At 34.0% G+C, this 8,313-nt stretch overlaps 1 pseudogene; it reads left to right on the forward strand.

Annotated features, from left to right (window-relative positions):
• The first annotated feature begins 5,212 nt into the window (after positions 1 to 5,212).
• On the forward strand, positions 5,213 to 8,043 carry LOC124970746 (HAUS augmin-like complex subunit 6; annotated as a pseudogene).
• Positions 8,044 to 8,313: the final 270 nt, after the last annotated feature.

The raw sequence follows: 8,313 nt of genomic DNA on the forward strand, positions 1-8,313 counted from the left end.
TTCAGTAGTGTCCATCATATTTCCTTTTTCATCATGAATTTTAGTGATTTGAGTTTTCTCTCTCCTTCTCTTCATTAGTGTAGCTAAAGATTGATAAATTTTATTTAGTTTTTCAAGAACAAACTTTTTGTTTTTTCAATTTTTTTCAATTGCTTCTTTTGTTTCAATTTCATTGATTTCAGTTCTCATTTTAATTATTTCCTGTTTTCTGCTGTTTTTGGTGTTGAATTGTTCTTCTTCTTCTGGGGTTTTGAGATTTAATGTTAGGTCATTTATTTGTTGACTTTTTTTCTTTTAATGTATGAGCTTGATGCAATGAACTTTCCTCTTAGCACTGCCTTCATAGTGTCCCAGAGATCTTCATATGTTGCATCATTGTTCTCATTTACCTCTAAGTACTTTTTCTATCTGTCATTCAGTAGTATGTTATTTAGTCTCCAGGGGTTGGAGTAGCTTCTACTTTTTATTTCATGATGATTTCTTATTCTATTCCTTTATTATTTGGTAGAATGTTAGGTAGTATTTATATATTTTTTTAATTTGCTGAGAGTTGATTTGTGGCATAACATATGGTCTATTTTACAGAAGGATCCATGCGCTGCTGAGAAGAAAATGTACATGCTTGATAATGAATGAAACAATATATATTTCTGATAAGTCATAATCATTGATTGTATTATTTTGTACTACAGTTTCTTTGTTTAGTTTTTGTTTGGAGAGAGGTGTATTCAAGGTGTATTAATACTTGGTATTGTATTCAAGGTATTGAAAAAATTGAAAAAAACAAATACACCTCTCTCCAAACAAAAGTATTAATTGTGTTGTGGTCTATTTAGTTCTTAAAATTGAACTAAATTTTGGGGGTATAAATATTTATGATTGCTATTTTTTGTTGATGTATGATTCTCTTAAGCAGTAGGAAATGTCCTTCTTTGTCCCTTCTAACTAATATTGGCTTGAAGTCCACTTTCTGTGACATGAGGATAGAAACCCCTGTTGTTTAGAAAGTCTATATGAGTGATATATTTTTTCCCATCCTGTCACCTTCAGTCTGTGAATGTCTTTTCCTAGGAGGCAAGTCTCTTGGAAACAGCATATTGTTGAGGGGGGTCTTTTTAAAAAATTCAATCTGCCAGTCTATGTCTTTTGATTGATGAGTTTAGGCCATTAACATTCAGGGTAATTATTGAGATATGATTTATATTCCTAGACATTTTGGTTTATTTTTGGTTTTTAACTTGACTTAATTTTTCCTTTGATTGACACTTCCTTTAGTGTAATTTCTCCCTTTGCTGGTTTTCATTATTTTTTAAAATTTCCTCTTCATGGAATATTTTGCAGAGAATGTTCTGTAGTGCAGGCTTTCTAGTTGTAAATTCTCTTAACTGTTGTTTATCATGGAAGATTTTTATTTCATCTTCACATCTGAAGCTTAATTTTGCTGGATATAAAATTCTTGGTTGGCATCCATTTTCCTTCAGGATTTGATATATGTTATTGCAGGACCTTCTGGTATTGAGGGTCTGAGTTGAGAAATCAGCTGAAATCCAAATTGGTTTCCCCCATAAGTAATTTCATTTTTTCTCTGGCAGCCTTTAAAATTCTATGCATATTCTGTATATTATTCATTCTTATTATTATGTACTCTAAATTGGTACATTTGGGGTCCTGTAAGTCTCTTGTATTTGATTTTCCATTTCGTTCTTTAGAGTTGAAAAGTTTTTTGATATTATTTCATTGAAAAATTGTGCATTTCTTTGGGTGTATCTCCATGCCTTTGTCTATTACCATAAATCTTAAATTTGATCTTTTCATGTTATCCCATATTTCTTGGAAGTTCTGTTCATGGTTTCTTACCATCTTCTCTGTGCTTTATTTTCAAAAGTATATATTTTGTCTTCATTGTCTGAGGTTGTGTCTTCCATATGGTCTAGTCTCTTGGTGATATTTTCATTGAATTTTTTATTTGGTTTATTGTTCCCTTCATTTTGAGGATTTCTGTTTATTCCTTTTTAAAATCTCTGCCACTTTATTGAAGTGATCTTTCACTTCCTGTATTTTCTCTCTGATATCATTCTTTGTTTTGAAGACCAATCTAACTATGTATTTTCTAAACTTCTTTTCTGACATTTCTTGTACTGTGTTGTCTATGGATTCTATTGTTGGAAATCTTGGTTTGTTTGAGGTGCTTTTTTCCCTTGGTTTTTCATGTTGGCGTGTGTCTTCTCATATAGCAGTATATAGATCTGAGGCAATACAGATTCTGCCATGTAGTCTTATTGTGTCCCTGAAGGTTTCTACTACCTCACCTTTAAGGGGGAGACCAATATTAACAGTACCCAATGCTAATGCAGGAAGAAAAAGATTACTTCAATAAAGAGATAGAGGTTATGAAAAAAAAAGGCAGAAATTCTTGAAATGAAGGAAACAATAAACCAAATTAAAAACTCAATAAAAAGCATCACTAACAGACTACATCACTTATAGAACAGAGTCTCAGGCAATGAAGACAAATTATATAATCTTGAAAATAAAGTTGACCACACAGTGAAGATGTGTAACAAACAATGTTTATAACTTCCAAGAACTATGGGATAACTTGAAAGGACCAAATTGAAGAATTAGCAGGATAGAGAAATGCACAGGATACAAACCAAAGAAATGAACAATCTGTTCAATGAAATAATGTCAGAAATTTCCCCAAACCTGAAGAATGAAAGGGAAAAGCAAATACAAGAGGCTTATAGGACAACAAATGTGCAAAATTACAACAGATCCACAAGGTCCATTATAATGAAAGGCTTAGCACAGAGAATAAGGATAAAATTTTAAAGACTGCAAGAGAAAATTATCAGATTGCATATAGGGGGAAACCAATTCAGATCTCAGCAGATTTCTCAAATCAGACACTCAAAGCTTGGAAGTCCTGGAACAACATATACTGAGCTCTGAAAGAAAATGGACACTAACCAAGATTCTTTTTTAAAATTTTTTTTATTTATCTTTTAATTTTTTACAGACTGCATCTTGATTTATTGTACACACAATGGGGTACATCATTTCGTTTCTATGGTTATACATGATGTAGATTCATACCATTCATGTAATCCAACCAAGATTCTTATATCAAGCAAAATTAAGCTTCAGATTTGATGATGAAATAAAAATCTTCCATGACAAACAGAAGTGAAAAGAATTTAAAACTAGAAAACCTGCACTACAGAAGACCTTCAGCAAACATTCCATAAGGAGGAAATGAAACAACAATGAAAATCAGTAAAGGGAAGAACTACACTAAAGGAAAAGCCAATCAAAAGAGAAACCAAGTCAAGTTAAAAATCAAAAATAAACCAAAATGACTGGGAAAAAAATCATATTTCAATAATAACTCTGAATGTAAGTGGTCTAAACTCATCAATCAAAAGACAAAGACTGGCAAGACCCAACTATATGCCATCTCCAAGAGACGTACCTCCTGGGAAAATACATCCACAAACTGAAGTTGAAAGGATGGGCAAAAACATATCACTCATATGTATAGCATAAATAAGTAGAGGTTTCCATTCCTCATATCAGATAAAGTGGACTTTAAGCCAAAGTTAGTCAGAAGGGATATAGAAGGATATTCCACACTGTTTAAGGGAACCATACATCAACAAGATGTAAGAATTATAAATATTTATAACCCCCAAAATGGAGCATTTATGTACATCAAACCTTTCTCAATTTTAAGAATTAAATAGACCACAACACAATAATACTGGGTGGCTTTAACACATATTTCTCATTACTGGATAGATCTTCCAAACAAAAACAAAACAAAGAAACTATAGAACTAAATAATATAATCAATTATTTAGACTTAATGGACACATATAGAGTATTTCATCCATCATCTAGTGAATATGCTTTCCTGTCAGCAGCTCATGAATCCTTCTCTAAAATATACCATATATTATGCCACAAAACAACTCTCAGCAAATTAAAAAAAAACAGAGATACTACACTGCATTCTATCAAATCATAATGGAATTAAATAAGAAATCAATGATAAAATGAAAAATAGAAGCTACACCAATACCTGAAGAGTGAATAATAAGCTATTGAATGAATAATGGATAGCAGAAGACATCAAGGAGGAGATAAAAAATTCTTAGAGGTAAATGAGAATACCAATACAACATATCAAAACCTCTGGGACACTATGAAGGCAATGCCAAGAGGAAAGTTCATTACACTGAACTCATTCATTAAAAGAATAAAAAGTCAACAAATAAGTAACCTAACATTACATCTCAAAGCTCTAGAAAAAGAAGAACAAATCAATATTGAAAGAAGTAGAAGACAGGAAATAATTAAAATGAGAGCTGAAATCAATGAAATTGCAACAAAAGAAACAATAGAAAAAATTGATAAAACAAAAGTTGGTTCTTTGAAAAAATAAATAACATTTATAAAACCTTATCCATGCTATCAAAGTAGAGAGAAAACTCAAATTATTAAAATTCACAATGAAAAAGAAAATATGAGGGACACTGTTGAAATACAGAAGATAATTAGAAAGTATTTTGAAAATGTATACTTCAATAAAATCTTAAAGACATTGACAAATTTCTAGAGACCTATGATTTAACCAAACTGAAGTAGGAGGACATGCACAATTTAAACAGATTAATTGCAAGCAATGAAATAGAAGACTCCATCAAAAGGATACCAACCAAGAGAAGTCCAGGACCAGATGGATTCTTAGTCGTGTTCTAAAAGACCTTCAAAGAAGAATCAACAACAATACTCCTCAAATTATTCCATGAAATAGAAATGGAGGGAACCCTTCGAAACTCATTTTGTGAGACTAGTATCACTCTGATACCAAAACCACACAAAGACACATCAAGGAAAGAAAATTTCAGACCAACATCTCTGATGAACATATATGCAAAAATTCTCAATAAAGTTCTGGCAAATCACAAACAAAGTTTGGTTTGTGGTGGCTTCGGTTAGGTAGCTGTGGCTGCCCTGTTCTTTGACGCTCCGTTTTTCAGAGTCCTTTCGGCCTTTTGAGGCGAAATGGCTCCGGGTTAGAGAGCGGCAGGCGATGGCAGTGGAGGGGTCCCCGTGACCTCAGGCTGCCGGTGGGGAGGAATATTGAGGGGCCTCACAGTCGCTTGAGCCGGCGCTTTCTTCCTTTTAAGTCACCCAGCCTACTGGGAGGATGAGCTCTGCTTGGGGCGCTTCTTTTGAGGGGCAGCATCTCTGGATGTATCTGCAGGCCCTCGGCTTCAAGCCTGCCCTGCTACCATCGCCTGCGGAAAGATCGTGTCGCACACGCACCTCGGAGTGAAAATGTTTGATAAGCTGAACCGTGATGCCTTTCAAATAGTTTCTTATTTTTTGTTTCAAACCCTGGATCAGTCACTCACCAAAGAAGTTTTTAAATTTTGCTGGCCTCCATTTGACCAAAAAAGTGACACTGAATTCCGGAAACACTGCTGTGAATGGTTAAAAAAGATTTCTGCTGAATGTGGAAATAACTTTCCTCAAGTTGTTGGTTCACTGTTTCTGTCTCCTGGTGGTCCTAAGTTTATTCATCTGATGTATCATTTTTCAAGATTTGTTGCTTTAAAATATATTAAAACCAATTCTAAAAATTCTTCTCTACATTTTACAGAAACATTTAATGTAAAACCACAAGATATGCACAAGTGCATTGCCAGATGGCATGTTTCACGTAACAGATTTTTACAAATTTTGCAAAGAGATGATTGTGTTATCCAACAATATCAGGAAAATGCACAATTATCAGTTAAGCAGATAGGCAATTTGAGATCAGAATGTATAGGTCTGCAAAACCAAATAAAAAAAATGGAACCCTGTGATGATGACAGTAACATACAAGAGAAAATTAAAAAGGTTCAGTCTTTGTGTACTTCAGTGAATGAAACACTCCTATTTTTGGAAAAAGAGAGAGAAGTTGTTAGTTCAGTCCTTAGTCTTGTTAATCAATATGCTTTAGATGGAATTAACGCCATCATTAATATTCCAAGGCTCTTGCTTGACAAAATAGAGAAATAAGTGTGTCAGTTGTATATAGGAAATGTTTATGAGGCTGGAGATTTGAACCTCTTAACAGTAATTCAGTTGTTAAATGAAGTCTTAAAAATAATGAAATATGAACGTTGTCAGGCTGACCAAGCAAGATTCACAATAGACCTTCACTACCTTGAAAAAGAGACCAAGTTGCAGAGGGAAAGATTGTCAGATCTGAAGCATATGAGGTATAAAATAAAAGATGATCTCACAACTATAAGACATTCTGTTATTAAATAGCAAGGAGAATGGTGTGAAAAATGGGAAGAATTTCTTGGTTTGTCTCCTTTCAGTCTAATTAAAAATTCAACTCCAGCTGTGGATCTTTTACCACCTATGACTCCCCTTTCATTTGATCCTGTGTCAGAGGAAGTATATACAAGGAGTATTCTTTTTCAGTATCCTGCTTCACTTCCAGATATGCCTAAGCAACATAATGAAGAAAAGGATTGCAAAGCAGACATTGATACCTTGGTAGCTGTGTGTGATCTAGCCAACAGCCTTGCCTCTTCCCTGTTACAACCAGCTTCATCATCAGATAGAAACAGTGTCACACTACTTGAAAAGGATATGGAGATGAGAATTCCCAAAGAGAAAAATGAAAAAATATCTAAGAAAATACCAGAATTTGAAGTGAAAGATTCTTCATTATCAGATACTGCGAAGACTACAGAGACTAGGGCACTTGAAGTGTCTCTGGTCCCCCCAAAAAGTGATCCTTTCCAAAAAGAGCAATAGAAGAGGTTGCCCGAGCAGTTTTATCTGATTCACCACAGCTCTCTGAAGGAAAAGAAGTAAAATAAGAGGAACTAATTGATTCTCTAGTTTCTAACCCCTTCTTAACAAGGAAACAAAGTCCCCGAACTCCAGAAAACTTAATAACTGAAATTAGGAGCTCATGGAGAAAAGCAATTGAAGCTGAAGAAAATAGAAGTACAGAACCAATTCAAGTGGATACTGAACATGGAGAAGTATTGTCAGGATCCCTACCTGTGTTTCATAATCAAGAATTTAGCATGGCTAGTTTTTTTCTCAGATTTTGACCATTCTCATTTGGCTGAAGAGAAAGTGTCATGTTGCCTTAAGGGTACGCCTCAGAAACATGTGACCAGCCATAAAGCTGAATCCCCAGTAGAAGATCAGTCAGATTTGTTAAATAAGAAAATAATTTGTAAGCAAGATTTAGAATGTACAGCTTTACCAACCAAGCTTTCAAAAATCAGCCAAATAGAGATATTCTCCCCTACTGTGGGCAATAGAATAGAAGTGAAAGGTAGAAATGAAGAGGAGTGTATTAAAATACTGGACTGCTCACAAGCTTCTTATAATGAACCTTCCACACATAAAACTATGTTATGGAACTCTTTTCAGCTATCAAGTGGAATTAGTTCTAAGAGTCTTAAGGATGCAGATTTTGGCATATTACATGAAATTCTTCCAGAAGAAGTTGGTCACCTAAGTCTTAATAGTTCTAGTAGTTCAGAGGCCAATTTTAAATTGGAACTGAATAGTCCTGTGTACAGTGACATTTTTTCAGATGATGTGGGAAGACAGACTACTTCAGAATCAGACTTCAATTTACAGGCTAGTAGTAGTAGTTATGGGACTCTGAAGAAATCTCTTTACAAGAAAAGGGAAGAATCTTACCTCTTTAATCCTGAAACTCTTTAAAGACACAAACCAGAATCGAGCCCTTCACCCAAAAATATGGAAGCAGATGATATGCTTAACTTTTTGGATACCAACGATTTGCTCATTGACTATACAAAACCATCTTTACGCATATCCCTTGGTGAAAGAAAACGGTCTCTATCACCACTAATTAAGTTTTCTCCTGTGGAGCAAAAATTGAAGAGTACAGCACCATGTAGTCTTGGAGAACTTCTACCTAATTTAAAAGAAAAAGAAATCTTGAATAAGGGCCTTGATGTGAAGGAATCTGACTTGACAAAATGAAGCAGTATCCAGATAATTTAACAATGATGCCCTTAAATTGAAGTTGTGTCACAAAATAGAAACTGATATATAACTTAAGTACAGGTTGGAAATGTAACACTCTTTTTCAAGGTCTAAAAAATCCTAAATGCCTTTTAGCCTCTTATGTGTTTTTAGGTAAGGAAAGTATGTTTGAATTTCTTTGTAGGAATTAAGATGAAATGTGAAGTGTTTGGCAAGCAAATGTCAAGGTATGGAAAGTCATTTTGATAATAATCTGAATAATCTTGT

Source organism: Sciurus carolinensis, chromosome 18 (genome assembly GCF_902686445.1).
Source record: "Sciurus carolinensis chromosome 18, mSciCar1.2, whole genome shotgun sequence".
NCBI lineage: Eukaryota > Metazoa > Chordata > Mammalia > Rodentia > Sciuridae > Sciurus > Sciurus carolinensis.